The sequence below is a fragment of the Pan paniscus genome, chromosome Y, assembly GCF_029289425.2.
Source record: "Pan paniscus chromosome Y, NHGRI_mPanPan1-v2.0_pri, whole genome shotgun sequence".
NCBI classification, from domain to species: Eukaryota; Metazoa; Chordata; class Mammalia; order Primates; family Hominidae; genus Pan; species Pan paniscus.
In genome coordinates, this window is record NC_073273.2 from 1,094,780 (window position 1) to 1,111,772 (window position 16,993).

Below are 16,993 nucleotides of genomic sequence, written 5' to 3' on the forward strand. Positions count from 1 at the left end.
CCATGTTGGCCAGGATGGTCACGATCTCCTGACCTTGTGATCTGCTTGCTTTGGCCTCCCCAAGTGCTGGGATTACAGGTATCAGCCACCATGCCTGGCCATTGTTTAACCTTTGTACTAATAAAACACTACCTTTCTAAAATCATGTATATGCAATAGATCAATATTAACTGCATTTTTGTCAGATTACTCTAAACAGCATTACACATATACATCCTCTGTTATCTAAACCTAAAATAAGTAGAAATTTTATTTTATTTATGTGATTATTTTTCTATTTAAGCAAACTTCAAGTTATGTCTAGTCACTAAAAATACTAAAGGCCACATTTTGTAAGTGATACATGATTTTCATGATAATGTTTCTTGTTTAATTTAGACATTATTATTATTTTTACTTATTTTAGATGGGGCCGGACTGTGTAGAATGAATAATTAGAGAAACAAAGAGAAGTATGTTGACAAAATTTATTAATTAAATTTAGGTTTATTTTAGAAATAAAGTGTAAAAAGCAAATGGCATTCCTTTTCATTCTTGGGTTAGTAGATACTACATCAATATTTTTTTTCTTACACACATCTAATGAAAGATGTGAAAACAAAAACTTTCACAGAGAAGACTGTACTTATGCACCATAAATTCATCATGTTCCAAAGCTTAAACAGTTCCCAAGAAGTCTGTGCATCTCTTTTTCACTGGCTCTACACTTTCTTAAGTTTTGCCATCCTCATGGAACTGTCAGCCAGCACACTGAAACGATTCTCAGAAAACAAAGGCATCATCAAGTTCTCAGGGTTTTGGTAGAGATTGAAGGCCAACAGACCTAAGACTCATTCAGAAATACTTAGCTGAGCAATAACCCTTCATAAGCAGTCAATTGACAGGTGACATTTTAAATCTCCTCTAATTTACTGTGTCATTGGCTTACACTTGTTCTCAGGAAAAGTTCCAAATTTTTCACCATGAAATAAAAACACCCATGTCAATGTAATTCTTTTCAAGTTACTCAGCCTTGTCTCTCACCACTTACTGCACTCTGCCCTTTGCTCTAGCACCAAACTGGATGGAGTGGAACTCTGCAGGGCTCTTCCTCACCTCAGGCTCTTTGCCTTTGCCTCTTTCCTCTATCTGGAAAGCTTTTCCTTGTCCTTCAGGTATCAACCTATGTTATCTCCTCCACCAGAAAGCCCATGATATTGACATAAAAGTGGGTAGATGTCCCTTCTCTGTGTTTCAGTAGTGCCCTGCTGTATACCTGTCATGGTATCTATGACTCTATATGGACATTGCCTGCCTGTCTGTTTTTTAGGTTATAGCTTATGACTGTTGAGAGGTGGACCATGCCATCTTCATCTTGTAATTCCAGTGCTGGTTCTAGTACCTTAGCATGTGGCTGTTGATTACATGAATGAAGACTGAAAAAGCTCTGATATTTAAACACAATTAGAATTAACGCCATGTGTAAATTATTAAATAGTAATTTTGTATTGTAAATGTACATACATATTTCTCATTCTTATTAACTGTGATAAAGTTCTCAAGTCTTTAGTTTTTAAACTCACACTTAGTTAACTGAAGTGTTTTAGGTAAAGAACAAAATTCTTTATTTTTCTTTCCAGCTGTTGCTGTATTGGACACTTGCTCCCATCTACTTTCTTCTCTAGAATCCACGGGTAAGCCACAAATAATGAAGAGAATATTTAACCATAAAGTCTTAAGGAAAAATTGTATGATGATTTAAAGGATTATAAAACTTTATTACTGGGCTATTTACACATTTTAATTGTTTCTCATAAAATATATAACATTCCAATATTTACTGAAGTAGGATATTTTTGTATCATATGTATGATTATAATTTATAGGGTATTTTAAATGATGTTTTTTGGCCTCCTTAAGTTTTAAGTGGATCTTGCAAATGAAAACCAGTATTATTGAGTTTGACATACTCAAATTGCCCAAATGTCAGCTGTTTAAACAACCAAGTCATCATTGATACTTTAGTAAAAGTTAGTAAAGGTCATCGAAGGCTTATTTGCATTTTACAGTTTTTATTACTTAGGAGAGTTAAGGAGTACCTGCCAGGTTTGTCCATGCTAATGTTACAATTTTATTTTTGTAGTTCAACCGTATTTTGTATGGAGATACTTTGAGGCTCTGTAAATATCTGGTTACTCCTCAGAAACCACTAGATTTAGCATTTCATGGATGACTTGTGTTTGAACAATTATTACTATGATGGTTACCAGATGATTATTTCCTTATTCTCTTCTTTGTTCTACATGGAGAAATAAAACCAATAAATAAGGGAGAAGGAAAGCTCATGATTCTGATGCTCCAATTCCCCAAGATTAGGCCAGTAGTAGACATTCCAAGCTGACTTTATGTCTCTTTGATTTGTCTCCATTACTCTGTCGGCACTTTTTTACTTTCTGGCAGAAGATGTTCTAAGCTCAGCTTGTATTTTCTCTGCGCCAGCTCTGGAATGAGTAATTTTTTTTAGAAGCAGAGCTGGAGCCACTGAGGAAGCACAGGTGAGCCCTCCCCAGTGTGTACTCACTGGTCCTCAACGGAAGAACCACTGCCACATCCACTGAGGTACCAAGAAACTAGCAAAGGGCCTTCTGGCTGTCTGGGGAGAGTCCTCATGTGGTCCCTGGCTGTCTCAGAGGTTCTGGATTAGTATTCCTGTAGCCTCTGTGTTGTGTCTTTAGATCGGGGCTCTGTGAGAAGGGCCCTGAGAGACCCAACAGCACAGCGTGCCTTATCTGCCAAATGTCCCTCCCTTCCTCACACTCTGACACTCAGGAATAGGGTAGATGGTGTGTCCAGGCAGTGTCAGGCCACCTCACTTTCTCCTTTGAGATGGGCCCAGAGGGCCTTTGGGGTGAGTGTGGAGCTGGGAACCTGGAGCCTGAGGCCAACTGTCTCTCCCTGTGTCTTGGAGGAAAGGCCATGTCCTCAAAAAACCCCCAGGGCCTGACCTCTGGGCACACATGCAGGGAGGGAGGGTCTATGAGCTGAGGGGGACATTGTAATGAGACTTTGAACCCCGTTGCTCCGGGGCCTGGTCAGTGGACCATGGTCAGAGATGACCTGGTCATCAGGACCTAGTCATTTGGGACCTGATCAGCAGGGGCCTGGTTAGTGGCGGCCTCCTCAGTAAAGGCCTCATTAGCGGGGACCTGGCGACCTAGTCATTGGAAGCCTGGTCAGTGGGGGGACCTAGTCAGTGGTGGCTTTATTAGTGGGGCCTGATCTGTTGGAACATAAACAATGAAAAACTGGTTGGTGGGGCATACACAATATATCACAGGCCTGGTCAGTGTGGGGCCTTAGTGGCTTGGAGCCTGGTCAGTGAGGGCCTGGTCAGAGGGGGCTCTGTCAGCTGGGTACTCGTTCATGGAGAATTGTTCAGTGGGGGGTCGGGTGAGCAGCAACCTGGTAAATTGTGGTCTTGTCAGTGGGAACCTGGTCTTGTCAATGGGGACCAGGTCAGTGGAAAATTGGTCAGTGGGGTCTGGCCCGTGAGTCCTATTAAGTGTGGGCCTGGTTAGGAAGACATGGTCAGTGGGGACTTGATCAGTGGGACCTGGTCAATGGAGGAGTGGTCATTAGGGGCCTCATCACTCATCACTGGGAACCTGGTCAGGGGCAGTTGGTCAGTAGCTTGCCTGCTGGCCACTATGTGACCTCAGGCAGGGGGGTTGTCTGTGGAGCCTCCTTGCCTCCATCTGCAGGGAAAGTGAGTCAGAGCACCCTGGAGTGTGGCTGGAAAGAGAAGGTGAGAAGATGTGTTGAATCCAATACTGCTTGGCAAACCTACAACTTTACAAATGACCTGTGTTCCACCTAGAGAGGGTGCCAGCCCTCTCAGCATTATGCAGTGCCCCTCCTCTGTCTGCATCCCCAGGACCACCATGGGTGGGGAGGGCAGAGATTGGGGAGCACCTATAGAGGCTCTAATGCTCTAAGGTGACAGTGATGAGGACCTGGGTGCACCCATGAGTGGAGAAGCTAGGCCTGTCCAGAGAAGCAAGACAAACACACACATACACACACACACACACACACACACACACACACAGGCACAGATGCATACACAAATACATTGCATACACACATGTCAGTTCAGGGGATAGAGGACACTGACTCTGAGCCCTGTTGACCCAAGCAGACTCCCATGGTGGTGGGTTGTGTCACCCCACAATGTCACCGTTGCTGAGTCCCCATCGCCTCTGTGTTGTAGAGCAGTTAGAGACACACAGCAGTGTCTGTGAGTAGCTCTGCATGAAAGACCATTTTCTAGATGAGAGGCCCATCTCAACACAGCTCACTGATCAGACTCAGGTGAGTGGGACCTGCTCTTTTCTCTTCCTCCTGGCTTGGGGAAAGTCACTATCAGGTGGGTGGTTTTGGCCTCTGGGCAGCTACTGAGGGTAATCCCTGAACACTCACCGGCTGCCTGTTATGTGCTGACAGTCATCTCATTCATCCTCGCAGCAATTCCATTCTGCATCTTTTCTGATCACCTCCGTGACCCCACAGGACAACCCCATCAGGGCCCTGTCACCAGGCCCAGTCTAGCTCCATGATAACCAAGACACAGGTCCAGAGACAATCGTCCTACATTGTGCCTGCATCTGACCCCCCATGGTAGGTAGTGACCAGCACAACATGGAAGAAGCCAGGGCAGCATGCAGCCAGCTGCTCTGCAGCCCCAAATGGCTCCTGGGCCTTGCGAAGTCATTCATAAAGGGGAAGCTGGTCACTTTGAGGTCCCTGAAGGGAAGGGAGAACGTGCAACCAAACAGCCCTGGCAGCCAGCAGCATGCCATACATATTCTCACCCAACGTGTGTGACAGAGGTCCCCTCCTGGGGCACAAGTCCCATACCTAAAGCATCCTGTCCCAGTTGGACCTCATCCTGAGCCCTGGGAGGGGAGGGGCACCATGGGCCCCCCTGCAGCAGCCAGGATTACCACCCAGGGGACTCAGCCTTCTGTGGCCCTGGCCAGACTTAGAATTTGGCCCAAGACAAACTTACTCGGAGCAACTTCTCAGTACCTGGGGCCTGTGCATGCCAGGCAAGGTCAAGCTGGCTCAAAGAGCAACCAGCCACCTCTGCAAGGGTGTGCCAGGAGCAGGTGGAACAGTCACCAACCTCACCCACTCAAGGAAATAGGGATGGCCAGTTTCCCACAGTCTGAGTGACCACCACCTGACAGCTGATGGAGTGGAGGCCTGAGGAAAAGCAGATGGTACTGGGGCTCCACCTCCAGGGCAGAATAACTGATTTACCCTGACTGGCAGGGAGTGACGTTGGTGGCTGGTCCACTGGCTCCTGGCACACCCTTGCAGAGGTGGGTGGTTGCTCTTTGAGCCAGCTTGGCTTTGCCTGGCATGCACAGGCCTCAGTGCAACAAATGTGCTGCAAATGGAGCCACATAGAGGAAATGAGCAGCAGGCTCAGAACTGGGGTGTGTGCCACCTTTGGGGCTCCAGTCCAAGCATTGGGGCTTCTACAGCACTGTGGGCTTCTCGGGTGCCAAGAGGCAGACCTCAGGCCATCTTGAGGAGGACTCTGGTAAGAGCTTCCTTGTGTATGTGGATGATGTACAGAATGTTGGCCTGGTGTCCCTGAGACAGCACTAACATGTCCATGACTGGGTCCAGGTCCTGCCTGGGCTGATGGGCAAAGAGCTCACTGACAGTGTGGAAGGCATCTATGGTGAAGTGGATCTATGTTCAAGTGCAGAAAGGGCCCAATCTTGTAGATGAACCACACAGCCAGCTTCTGGATGCAGGTGCAGTGCCACATTTTTTGTCACTTCCTGATGTGCCCCACCAGCACTGAAGAGATAGCCTGGAGACAGGGTAAGAGGAAGGCTGAGAAGGATGAGATGGTGAGTGCCAGATTCTTCCTGGCTCTGAGCCCACCCTCAGTGTGACACTCAACTTTTAGGAGTGGGAGAGCAAGATTGACGGCTTCAAGTGCTTCTCCAAGAAGATGGACAACAGGGCACTCAGCTCAACTTCACAGCCAATGAGTGGTGGCAGGCTTTGAGAAAGAGCATCAGAAGCCTGACAGTTCTTCTTCAGCCTCAGCCAGGCCTTGGAGCTGGACCAGGCCATCCACTTCAGTATAGATGCCTTCCACTCTGTCAGTGAGCTCTTTGCCAGTCAGTCCAGGAGGACCTGGACCCAGCCATGGACCTGTTAGTGCTGTCTCAGGGACACCAGACCAACATCCTGGACATCATCCACATACACAAGGAAGCTCTTACCAAAGTCATGGAGAGCAGGCAACATGTGGCTGAAGGGAAGACAGAGGTGCAGAGGCTGATGACGTCAGAATCACAGGAACAGGATTTCTTTGGCCACTTTGGCTGAAATTCACCACTTCCATCCAATTCCAGTGAGAGACATGGACTCACAGATGCAGCATTTCTTGCAACAAGAGATACTACTTTTTCAAAAAGTCACCCAGGAATTGACAGTGTTGAATGACTCGATACTCAATCGTGGACGGTTTCCAGTTCAAGGATACTTTCTACAGCAGAACAATAACACTAGCAAAGAGCTAGTACAAGGATGGTTTTGTGCTCAACTGAAATCCAGCTGAATACAGAATTGTATAGGAAACAGTTAATATGGTGATAGAATAGAAACAGTAGCAATCGTGAACTAAATCATACTATGAATGCCTAAACTACTGCTGTAACTTTTGGAAAAATGATAATACCACTTTATTGTTTTTCAAAGTATGAATATTTTAGTGTATATGCTCTAGACTTCAAACTCTATAAAGAGTCTCAAAGAAGTTGGCTGGATAAAGCCTGCTGTGGATGTCTTTATATTCAAAGATTGATGATGCAATTTGAATATGTGTCCCTACCAAATCTCATGTTGAATTATATTTCCTAATGTGGAAGGTGGATCCTGGTATAAGGTGACTGAATTATGAAGGCAAATTTCTCATGAATGGTTCAGCACCATCCCCTTGTACTATCCTCACAATAATGACTGACTTCTCATGAGATGTAGTCACTGAAATCTCTATGTCACCTCCCCACTCTCCGTGTTTTCCCCTTGCCATGTGAAACAATTGATTCTTTCTTTGCCTTCCATGATTATTGAAAGATTTCTGAGGCCTAGAAGCAGAAGCACTGTGCTTAGAACCATGAGCCAATTAAAGCTCTTTTTCAAAATAAATCATACAGAAAATGGCAAATGAGGACTGGAGCATTGCTATAAAGATACCTGGAAATGTGGAAGCAGCTTTGGAACCAGGTAATGGATGGAGGTTGGAAGAGTTTGGAGGGCTCAAAAGAAGATAGATGAGAAAACTTTTGGACCATCTTAGAGTCTGGTTCAATGGTTGTGACAAAAATACTGACAGAAACACGGACAGTGAAGGCCAGGCTGAGGAGGTCTCAGAGAGAAATAAGAAGCTTTCTGGAAAATGTCTTCCTTTTGGATATGGAAAGCTTATACAATGCATGCTTTTTATTTCAGACACTCATAGGCAAAAGAGACTGTAGCCTTGACCCAGATGAGACTTTGGACTTTGTAACTTTGAGTTAATCCTGAAATGAGTTAAGACTTTGGGAGACTGCTGGCAATGCATGTTTGTATTTTGCAATGTGAGAAGGACATGAGATTCATCGTGTCAAGGACAGAATAATACGGTTTTTTTCTATGTCCCTACCAAAACTCATGTGGAATTATATTTTGTAATGTTACAGGCAAGGTCTAGGTGGAAAAAGATTTAGTCATAAAATGGTGCAGGTAGATACTTCACGAATGATAAAGAACCATCACCTTGATGCTATCCTCCTGATAATGAGTGAGTTCCCATGAGATCTGGTTGTTAACAGATCTCATCCTCCTGCTCCTGCTTTAGGAGACATCTCATTGTTCCTTGGCTTTCTGATATAATGAGGAGGCTTCCTGATTCCTCCCAGAAACAGAAGACACTATACTTCCTTCACAGCTTGCAGAACCATGAGTCAATTACACCTCTTTTATTTACAATAATACAGAAAAGTAGAACTGCAGAGAGGAGCTGTGAAATGCCTTCAAGGCCTTTTTCCCTTTGTTTTGGCTATTAGCACAGGGCTTCTTTATATGCCAATTTCTGAAATCTTCTTGAATGTTTCCCCTTAAATGGGATTTTTGTTATTGCTACATAGCCAACCAGCTATACAGATTTCTGAAAAAGTAGAAGCAGGCTCAGTAGTGGGTAGCAAACAAAGATTGGAAGGGTTTGGAGGGATTAGATTATGACAGGGAGTGGGAGGGAGTGATTTAATCATGGATGGGTGGGGGTGGATGTGGAAGGGAAAAAGGGGTGTGTAGGCTGGGAGGGAGTAGACTGGCTGTACGGTGGTGGGAGGGTGGTGGGTAGTAGGAAGGGGTAGTAGCCTGCTGCAGAGGCAGTCTCATGGAAAATCCCTACTAGGGAAGCACACCTGTGGCTTTGCAGGTTTGAGCCCCAATGGCTGCTCTCATGGACTGGACTAGTGTTGAGTGCCTGTAGCTTTTCCACACGGAGGGTGCAAGCTGTTGGTGGGTCTATGTATCTGGGGTCTGGAGGGTGGTGGCCCCCTGCATGGGGGCTCCAAGTCCATATTTTCCTTCTGCACTGCCCTAGTAGAGGTTTCCCAAGAGCGCTTCATCTGCAGCAGGCTTCTGCCTGGAAACAGTGGGAGGTGGGGGTGGGAGGCAGATCCTTCACCAATGGTTAGGCAACATCTTCTTGATGCTGTCTTCATGATAGTGTGTTCTCATGAGATCTGGTTATATAACAGGGGGTGGCACCTCTTTCCCCTCTCAGTCTTTCTTCTACCCCTGCCATTTGAAACATCTCATTGCCCCTTGGCCTTCTGGTATGATTGGAAGGCTTCCTGATCTGATCCTCCCAGAAGCAGAAGCCACTGTGCTTCCTTTACAGCCTGCTGGACCGTGAGCCAATTAAACCTCTTTTCTTTATGATCATGCAGAAAATTAGTACTATGAAGTGGAGCCATGAAATGCCTTCAAGGCCCTTTCCTCTTTGTCTTGGCAACCAGCACTCAGCTTCTTTTCATGCAAATATCTGAATCCTTCATGAACTTTCCCCCTGAAAATGGACTTTTCTGTGTTACCACATTGCCAGGCTGTGATAAAGATAGCTGACAATGTACAACCAGGTTCAGAAGTGGGTAAAAGACAGAGGTCAGAAGAGTTGGGAAAGCTTAGAAGACAGCAAGATGAGGAAAATATTGGACCACTATAGAGAATTGTTAAATACTTGTGATAGGAAGGCTGACAAAAGTGTAAACACTGAAGTTCAGACCTAAAAGTTCTCAGAAGAAAATGAGGAATTTCCTATGAACAGGAGCCAAGATTACATTTGATTGGCCTTAGCAAAGAAGCTGGCTGCATGGGGACCCTGCCCTGGAGATCTGTGAAACTATGAACTTGGGGGTGATGATTTAGGATGTATCTGGTGAAATGAACATCTAGGCAGCATAGCACAAGAGGTGTCCTGCCTGCATTGAACAGCCTGTGTTCTTATGGGTGACCTAAGAAGTGACTTCAAGTTGGAACTTCAAGTGGAGATCTAAAGTTTGGAAAATGTGGAGCCTGGCTAAGTGGTCAAAAAGAAAAGCCGATTTTGAGGGGGAAAATTCAAGAAGGCTTAGGGTATTTGTATAAAAAGGAACCCAGTGCAAAAAGCCAAGACAGTGGGAAACCGGCCTTGAAAGCATTTTAGAGATGTCTGCAGCAGCCCTTGCTCTCACAGGCCCTGGGGCCTAGGAGAAAAGAATGGTTTCCTAGGCCAGTCCCATGGCTCTGCTGCTGTGCTCAACCGCAGGACACTGCTGCCGGCATCCATACAGCTCCAGCACCAGCCATGGCTGAAAGATGCACAGGTACAGCTTGGGTCATTGCTTCAGAGGTGGCTCAAAGTCTTGATGGTTTCCATATAGTGTTAAGCCAGTAGGTGCACAGAGAAAGAGATTAGAGGCTTGGGAACTCCCATCTAGACTCCAGAAGATGTACAGAAAATCCTGGATATTCAGGAAGAAGCTTTTCCAAGAGGCAGAGCTTCATGGGGAACCTCTACTAGAGGAGCAAAGAAGGGACCTATAGGGTTGAAGCCCCCACACAGGGAGGCATCATTCTCTAAACCCCAGATTCATAGACCCATAAACAGCTTGCACCCTCAGTGTGGAAAAGCTATGGGCACTCAACAACAGCCCTGTCCATGAGAGACAGCCACGGAGGCTGAATGCTTCCAAGCCACAAGTGCAGATCTGCCCAAGGCCTTGGGAGCTCAGCCCTCACAGCCCTGTGCCATGGATATGGGACAAGGATTCAAAAATGGTGATTTTGGAGCTGTAGCATTAAGTGACTGGCCTGCTGGGTTTTGGACACTTATGTATCCTATGAGTCACCCACTGCCTGTACAATCATTGTACCTTGGAAGTAGTAAACTTGCTTTATAATTCACTGGCTCATGGGCAGGAGGGACTGTAGACTTGTCTCAGATAAGACTCTGGGCTTTGTGCATTTGAGTAAATGCTGGAATGAGTTAAGATTTGAGAGACTCTAGGGAAGGCATCATTACATTTTGCAATGTGAGAAAGACATGAACTTTGGGGGACCAGAGACAGAATAATAGGTTTTGGCTCTCTGTCTCTACCAAAGCTCATGTGGAATGTTAATGCAAAATGTTAAAGGTGGGGGCTGATGGAAGGTGATTTAATCATGGTGGAGAGTGGAGGTTGGATGGTTGGGGGCACCGGGAGGGTGGGGGGGATTCTGGGGTGGAGAGGGTTGGAGGGAATTGGGGGTGGGGAGGGGGGGTGTGGTGCGGTTGGGGGTGAAAGGCAGGGGTGGGGGTGGATCCTTCACAAATGGTTAAACACCATCTCCTTAATGCTGTCCTACTGATAGTGAGTTCTCTTCATGATTTTGGAGCTGTGAGATTGAATGAACACTGACGTACTGGATTTTGGATGTCCATTGGGCCTGTGGTCCCATTTGTGTTATTTTTCTTGGAAATTTCTTCCCTTTGGATTGAGAAAGTTTACCCAGTACCTGTACCATCATTGTACCTTGAAAGAAACAAACACCCTTTTAACTTCAGGGACTCATAGGCAGAAGAGACTGTAGCCTTGTCTCAGATGAGACTTAGAACTTTTTACATTTGAGTTAATGCAGGAAGGAGTTAAGGCTTTTGGAAACCTTTGAAAAGGCATGATTGTATTTTATTCTGTGAAAAGGATATGATATTTGGGGGGTCAAGATCAGCATAATATGATTTGGCTGTGTGCCCCTGGAAAAACTCATGTGGAATTGTAATCCCAAATTTTGGAGATGGGGCCTGGTGGGAGATTATTTAATCATGGATGGGAGGGGTAGGGGTGGAAGAAAAAAGGGGTGGGTAGGGTGGGGAAGAATAGGCTGGCTGTAGGGCGGTGGGAGGGTGATGGATAGTAGGAATGGGGAGTAGCCTGCTGCAGAGGCCGATGCTCATGAAAACTTCTGCCAAGGCAGTGCACCTGTGGCTTTGCAGGCTTTAGCCCCCATGGCTGCTCTCATGGGCTGGGCTGGTGTTGAGAGCCTATCACTTTTCCATACTGAGGGTGTGAACTGTTGGTAGGTCTATGAATCTGGGGTCTCGAGGATGGTGGCCTCCTGCATAGTCAGTCAAAGCCCTTATTTTCCTTCCGCACTGCCACAGTACAGGATTCCCAAGAGCCTCTGCCTCTGCAGCAGGCTTCTGTCTGGAACACTAGGAGGTGGAGCTGTGTTGTGGGGCGGATCCTTCACCAATGGTTAAGCACCATCTTCTTGATGCTGACCTAGTGATAGTGAGTTCTCATGAGATCTGGTTATATAACGGTGTGGCACCTCTTTCCTCTCTCAGCCTTGCTCCTACTCCTGCCGTATGATATATTTCATTAGTTTTCCTATTGGTATGATTGGGAGTCTTCCTGAGTCCTCCCAGAAGCAGAAGCCACTATGCTTTCTTTACAGCCTGCAGAACCATGAGCCAATGAAACCCCTTTTCATTATGATCATACAGAAAATAAAGTACTGCGAAGTGGAGCTATGAAATATCTTCAATGACATTTCCCCATCGTCTTGGCTGTTAGCACTGGACTTCTTTTAATGCATATATCTGAAGCCTTCTTGAAGTTTCCCCCTGAAAATGGACTTCATTTTCTTCTACATTGTCAGGCTGCAACAAAGATAGCTGAAAATGTAAAGCAGGTTCAGAAGTGGGTAACAGCCAGAGGTTGGAGAGTTTGGAGAGCTTGAAAGAAGACGGGAAGATGAAAGAAATTTTGGACCATCGTAGGCATTTGTTGAATAGTTGTGATTAAAAGGCTGGCAGAAGGATGGACAGTGAAGGCCAGGCTTACAAGGTCTCAGATGAAAATGAGGAAATTACTGGGAACAGGAGCCGAGGTTACTTTTGTTTTGCTGTAGCAAAGAACATGGCTGCAGGGCGACCTTGCCCTCGAGAGCTGTGAAACTTTAAACTTGAGGGTGATGATTTAGTGCAAATCTGGTGGAATGAACTTCTAGGCAGCATAGCACAAGGGGGATCCTGTCTGCATCAAACAGCCCGTGTTCTTGTGTGACCGAGGTTATGTGTGACTGAGGAAATGACCTCAAGTTGGAACTTATATTTAAATGACAAGCAGAGCTCAAAAGTTTAGAACCATTTGCAGCCTGGCCAAGTGGTCAAAAAGAAAAGCTGATTTTCAGGGGGAAAATTCATGAAGGCTCCAGAAATTTGCATAAAATGGGGGCCAGTGCTAATAGCCAAGACAATGGGGGAAAAAGCCTTGGAAGCATTTCAGAGATGGTTGCAGCAGCCCTTGGTGTCACAGACCCTGGGGCCTAGGAGAGAAGAATGGTTTCTGGGGCCAGCCCCATGGCCCTGCTGCTGTGTGCAGCCTCAGGACACTGCTGCCTGCATCCCAGGAGCCGCAGCTCCTGCTCCGACCTTGGCTGAAAGATGCACAGGTACAGATTGCATCACTGCTTCAGAGGGTACAAGCTATAAGGCTTCACGGCTTCCACATAGTCTTAAGCCAGCAAGTCCATAGAGCACTAGCCCAGAGGCTTCAGAGCCTTCATATAGATTTTGGAAGATGTATGAAAATGCCTAGATGTCCAGACAGAAGGCTGCCAAAAAAGCAGAGCCTCCTGGGAAACCTCTACTAGGGCAGTGCAGAAGGAAAATATGGGGTTGGAGCCCCCACACTGGAGGCCACCATATGCAGACCCCAGACTCATAGACCCACCAAGAGCTTTGTACACTCTGTGGGTAAAAACTACAGGCACTCAACACCAGCACAGCCCATGAGGGCAGCTGTGGGGACTGAAAACTGCAAAGCCACAGGTGCAGACCTGCCCAAGGCCTTGGGAGTCCAGCCCTCATGCCCTTGTGCCCTGGATGTGGGACAAGGATTAAAAAAGGATGACTTTGGAGCTGTAAGTTTGAGTAACTGGCCTGCTGGGTTTTGGATTTTCCTGGGACCTGTAAGTCCCGTTTGTGTTTCGTTGTTCTCTCTGGCAAAAATCTTCCCTTAGGGTGGGAATTCTTACTCAATGCCTGGACAATCATACCTTGGAAATAGGTAACTTGCTTTGTATTTCAGAGGCTCAGGAACAGAAGGGACTGCATCTTTCTCTCAGATGAGACTTTGGGCTTCAGACATTGAAGTAAATGCTGGAATGAGTTAAGACCTTTGAGGTCTTAGCCAAGATGATGGGGAGAAGTCATTGAAGGCGTTTCATAGCTTCACTTCACAGTACTAATTTTCTGTATGATCATAACAAAAAGGGGTTTAATCGGCTGATGGTTCTGCAGGCTGTAAAAAAAAGCATAGTGGCTTGGGGAATTGTAAGTAAGGCATCACTGTATTTTGCAAAGTGACAAGGACATGAGATTTAGGGAGGCAGGGACAGAATAATAAGATTCGACTGTGTGTCGCTATGGAAACTCATGTGGAATTGTAATCAGAAATGTTAAAATTGGGGCCAGGTGGAAGGTGATTTAATCATGGAGGGCACTGGGTGTTGGAAGGTGGAGATTGGGGAGGATGGGTGGATTATGCTGGGGGTGAGGGGTGAAAAGTGGAGGTGGGGGGATGATCCCTCACAAATAGTTAAACACCATATCTCCTTAATCCTATCCTCATGATGGTGAGTTCTCGTGATGGTTTTGGAGCTGTGAGATGTAATGGATATTGGTCTCCTGGGTTTTGGACTTGCATTGGCCCTGTGATCCCATTTGTGTTATTTTCCTGGCAAACCTCTACCCTTTGGATTGAGAAAACTTACCCAATGCCTGTACCATCATTGTAACTTGAAAGAAAAGAACTCCCTTTTAAATTCAGGGACTTATAGGCAAAAGGGCCTGTAGCCTTTTCTCAGGTGAGACGTGGAACTTTTTACATTCGAGTTAATGCTGAAATGACTTAAGACTTTTGGCAACTTTTGAAAAGGCATGATTGAATTTTACTCTGTGAGAAGGATATGATATTTGGGGGATCAGGGTCAGAATAATATGGTTTAGCTGTGTGTCCCTACCTAAACTCACATGTAATTGTAATCCCGAATGTTGCAGGTGGGGCCTGGTGAGAGGTGATTTATTCATGGATGGGAGAGGGGTGGGGTTGGAAGTAAAAACAGGTGGGTAAGGTGGGGAGGAGTAGGCTGGCTGTAGGGTGGTGTGTAGCAGGAAGGGAGTAGCCTGCCACAGAGGCAGAGGCTCATGGAAAACCTCTACTAAGGCAGTGCACCTGTGGTTTTGCACCTGTGGCTTTGCAGGGTTTAGCACCTGCTGCTGCTCTCATGGGCTGGGCTGGTGTTGAGTACCTGAAGCTTTTCCACACTGGGGGTGTGAGCTGTTGGTGGGTGCATGACTCTTGGGTCTGGAGGATGGTGGCGTGGGGGCTCCAAGCCCATATTTTCCTTCTGTACTGCCCTAGTAGAGGTTTTCCAAGGGGTTATGTCTCTGCCTCAGGCTTCTGCTTGGAAACAGTGGGTGGTGGATATGGGGAGGTGGGCAGATCCTTCACCAACAGTTAACCACAATCTTCTTGATGCTGATCTCCTGATAGTGAGCTCTCATGAGATATAGTTGTATAACAGGATGTCTCACCTCTTTCCTCTCTCTGTCTTGCTTCTACTCCTGCCATATGAAGTATTTCATTGCCGCTTGGCCTTATGGTATAATTGGGAGGCTTTCTGAGTCCTCCTACAAGCAGAAACCACTACGCTTTCTTTACAGCCTGAAGAACTGTGAGTCAATTAGACCTCTTTTCTTTATGTAGATACAGAAAATTAATGCTGTGAAGTGAAGTTATGAAATGACTTCTAGGCGTTTCCCCCATTCTCTTGGCTATTAGCGCTGAGCTTTTTACAATGCAAATATTGGAGGCCATCTTGATGTTTCCCCTGATAATGGACTTTTCTTCTTTTACCATATTGCCAGGCTGCAACAAAGATAGCTGACAGTGTAGAAGCAGGTTCCAAATCGGGTAATGGCCAGAGGTTAGAGAGCTTGGAAGAAGATAGCAAGATGAGGGAAAGTTTGGACCATTGCAGAGACTTGTTAAATAGTTATGATTAAAAGGCTGACAGAAGGATGGACACTGAAGGCCAGGCTTGTAAGGTCTCAGATGAAAATGAGGAACTTACTGGGAAAAGGAACCAAGGTTTTTTACTTTTGCCTTAGCAAAGTAATTGGCTACACAGTGACCATTCCCTGAAGATCTGTGAAACTGAACTTTAGGGTGATGATTTAGGGTGTATCTGGTGGAATGAAATTCTAAGCAGCAAAGCTGAAGAGTTGTCCGGACTACGTCGAACAGCCTGTGCTCCTATGTGTGATGAAAGAAATGACCATAAGTTGGAACTTATATTTAAATGAGAAGCAGAGCTTCAACATTTGGAATATTTGTAATCTGGACAAATGGTCAAAAAGAAAAGCTGATTTTCAGGGGGAAAATCAAGAAGCCTTCGGATATTTGCATAAAAAGGAGCCCAGTGCTAATAATTCAAGACAATGGGAAAAAGGCCTTGAAGGCATTTCAGAGACCTTTGTAGCAGCCCTTGCTGTCACTGGCCCTGGGATTTAAGAGAAAAGAATAGTTTCCTGGCCCAGCCCCATGGCTCCACTGCTGTGTGCAGCCTCAGGACACTGCTGCCTGCATCCCTGCAGCTCCTTTTCCAGCTCCAGCCATGGATGAAAGATGCACAGGTACAGCTTGCGTCACTGCTTCAGAGGAAGCAAGCTCCAAGCTTTGGTGGCTTCCACATAGTGTTAAGCCAGCAGGTGCATAAAGCACAGGACTAGAAGCTTCAGAGCCTTGGTCTGGACTCCAGAGGATATATCAGAAATCCTGAGTGTCTAGCCAGAAGCTTTTCCAAGAGGCAGAGCCTCATGGTAAACCTCTACTCGGGCAAAACACAAGGAAAGTATAGGGTTGGAGTCCCCATACAGGGAGGCACCATTTTCCAGACCCCAGTATCACAGACCCACCAGCTGCTTGCACCCTTAGTGTTGAAAAGCTACAGGCACTCAACACCAGCCTAGACAATGAGGGCAGCTGTAGGGGGAAGATTCTGCAATGCCACATGTGCAGAGCTGCCCAAGGCCTTGGGATCCCAGCCATCACAAAACCCTGTGCTCTGGATGTGGACATAGATTCCAAAAAGATGATTTGGAGCTGTATGATGGAATGCCTGGCCTGCTGGGTTTTTGACTTGCAGGGGGTTTGTAAGTCCCATCTGTGTTTTGTGCTTCTTTCTGGGAAATTTCTTCTTTTTGGCTTGGAATGCTTACCCAATGCCTGTACAACCATTGTAACTTGGAAGTGGTTAAATTGCTTTGTATTTCAGAGTCTCAGGGCAGAAGATATGGCAGCCTTGTCTCAGAGGAGACTTTGGCCTTTGGACATTTGAGTAAATGCTG

The 16,993-nt window shown here is 46.1% G+C and overlaps 1 pseudogene; it reads left to right on the forward strand.

The window, feature by feature from the left end:
• The window catches only part of LOC129393051 (ankyrin repeat domain-containing protein 18B-like), a 28,581-nt pseudogene extending 22,125 nt beyond the window's left edge, over positions 1-6,456 (forward strand).
• Positions 6,457-16,993: the final 10,537 nt, after the last annotated feature.